Source organism: Elephantulus edwardii, unplaced genomic scaffold (genome assembly GCF_000299155.1).
Source record: "Elephantulus edwardii isolate Elephantulus edwardi_28Jun2011 unplaced genomic scaffold, EleEdw1.0 scaffold00034, whole genome shotgun sequence".
Lineage (NCBI taxonomy): Eukaryota > Metazoa > Chordata > Mammalia > Macroscelidea > Macroscelididae > Elephantulus > Elephantulus edwardii.
Window position 1 is genome coordinate 21,833,746 of NW_006399784.1, and position 2,898 is coordinate 21,836,643.

Sequence of the window (2,898 nt, forward strand, 5' to 3'; positions counted from 1 at the left end):
TCAGTAGAGGAATTGCTGGGTCAAATGGTATTTCTATTTGCAACTTTCTGAGAAAGCAATATACAGCCTTCCATAGTGGTTGCACCATTTTACACTCCCACCAAAAGTGAATAAGGGATCCAGTTTCTCTGCAACCTCACCAGCATTTGATGTTTGCTGTTCTGTTAAAGTTTGCTATTCTTACTGGGATGAGATGATATCTCATAGTTGTTTTGATTTGCATCTCTCGTAGAGCTAGGGATTTTGAACATTTCTTCATGTGTTTGTTTGCCATCTGAATGTCTTCTTTGGTGACGTGAATCTTTGTTTTATTTTTTTACAAAATTGCTATACTAATTTATTTACAAAATTGGAATGTATAATTTTTCAGACCAGATTTTTCCAATCTTCCTCAACTCCCCCCATTATACAACCCCATGGTTAATCCCCTCACCCTGCACATCCTCATCCCTCTGCTTCTACCTTCCCCCCTTTGATCCTTATACTCATTCTACAATAATGGTTTATAATATGGATATCTATTCATTCATTGTTGCACGTTTTACTCCCTACCCTTCCCCCAGCTCACTTTTCTCTTTTAAAAAATTCATTCATTAAAAAAAATTCATTCATTGTTACATAAAGCCTATAGTATTTCTAAGGCTGAAATCTTTATGAACGTAGACTGTCACATGGTTCTTTTACAGAGTGGCTGGTGGGTTCAAACACTAACCTTTTGGTTAAACAGTTAAGTGCTTCACTGTTATGTTATCTATGCACCTACCCTGAGACTAAACACAAAACCAAAGCCACTGCCTACGAATCAATTTCAACTCAGGCAATACTCCATCACATTTCCAAGACTTTAAGTTTTTATGAGGGAGTTTTGGTAGTGAAGGCAATTTCACTGCTATCCCAAAGGTGGCACTTTTCTGGAGGCTTTCTCAGTGGTTCCAAGAGAGAAAGATAGGCAGTCTCCTTTCATAAGATTTATTACTTCTGAAAACCCACTGAAGGGTCAACTATGAGCTTGTTCCAACTCAATAGCAATGAATCTGAGTTCTTCGATTTCAACGTTTTCATGGGCGGAAACTGCCCATCTTCCTTCCTCTCTTGGAGTGCCTGGTGGATTTTAACTTTTTGGTTAGCAACCTCCTTACTGAGATCCTTTACCTGCAGGATTATTGTGGATGATGTAGTAGTAGTTGTTGCTATGTGTCATCGAGTCACCTGTGACCCATAGCAGCCTGATATATAGCACCTCTGACGCCTACCCTCTTCTGAGCCAGTCTCACTGATTCCAGTACACCAACCAACATTGCCCCAGTTACTGTGTCAATCCATCTCATCCAGGATCTTCCTCTCCTGCACTGTCTCTCCACCCTTCCAAGCATGACGAGGCCCTCCTGACTACATGCTCAAAGTATATGAGACAGAGCTTCAAAATCCTAGCTTTCACAGATAAACTTGGTTTCACCCTTTCTAGGGCAGATCTATTTGTTTTCTTGGCACCACAACTCAAAGGCGTCAATTCTTCTTCAGTTATCTTTAGTCATTATCTAGCTCTCTGATGCATAGCAAGTAATTGTAAAGACCATGGTCTGTATCAGGGGCACCTTAGTCTTTAGACTGACTTTGTTGCTTCTCAATACTCTGGAGAGGCCCCAGACAGCACATTTTCCCAAAGCAATTCATCTTTGATTTCCTGACTGCTGGTGTTAAGAGTGTTGATTATGGAGCTGAGCAAGCTATAATTGTTAATAGCCTCGATCTCTTTCCTATCTTTCATGGTGCTGCCAATTGGCCCAGTGGTGAGAATCTTTATCTTCTTGATGTTGAGCTTCAATCCATATTGAAGACTATAGTCCTTGATCTTCTTCAGCAAATACTTCAGGTCCACCTCAATTTCAGCAAGCAAGTGTGTGTCATCTGCATAACGTAGGTTGTTGATGAGTCTACCTCCAATCCTTCCACAGGAGGAAGATGGGAAATCTCCTCCCATGAGATTTACTGCCTCTGAAAACTGGAGGGTCAATTATGAGTCAGTTTTGACTCGATGGTACACAACATGAAGAAGTGTTAAAATTGTTGTCTATTTGAGCTTTAAAAGAATTCCTTCTCCTTTAGTGGGGACACCCCCATCACATCCACAGCCATCAATCCACTCATAGCAACCCAACTAGACAAGGAAGAATGTCTCCTTCATAGGGTTCCAGAGGCTGTAAATGAATGCAGATGCAGATTGCCATATCTTTGTCCTGCCGAGTCTGGTGAATTTGAACCACTAACCCTTTGGTTAGCAACCCAGTGACTACTCTATCACCAGTGTGTCTCTCTATGGAGAAAAGATAATTTAAAAATAAATGGAAAGGGAGCTCTGGTGGCCGAGTGGCAAGACGCTGCACTGCAATCCCAGAGGTACGCGGTTCAAATCCACCAGATGCTCTGCTGGAGAAGGAGGGGGCAATCTCCTCCTGTACCAGTCAGATCTGATTTGACGGTACACGTAAAAATAAAACAATTAAAAAAAAGAAAAAAATAAATGGAGTAGAATGATATGTTTGTATAACTTTGTTGTACTGGTTTCACAAAATATGAGATGAATAACCTTTAGTTGTATATTGATTGTGGATCCAAGTAAGATGAAATTGTTGACAATTTCAATCTTTATACCATCTATCATGATGTTGTCAATTGGTCCAGTGTTGATAATTTTTATTTTCTTGATGTTGAGATGTGATCCATGTTGAAGGCTATAGTCTTCAACCTTCTGCAACAAGTGTTTCATTTCACTTTCAACAAGCAAGGTTGTGCCATCTGCATGATTGTTGGCAATTCTTCCTACAATCCTATTATCACATCTTTGCATAGTCCAACTTCTTGAATTATTTTCTCATTATACAGTCTGTAAATGTAAGG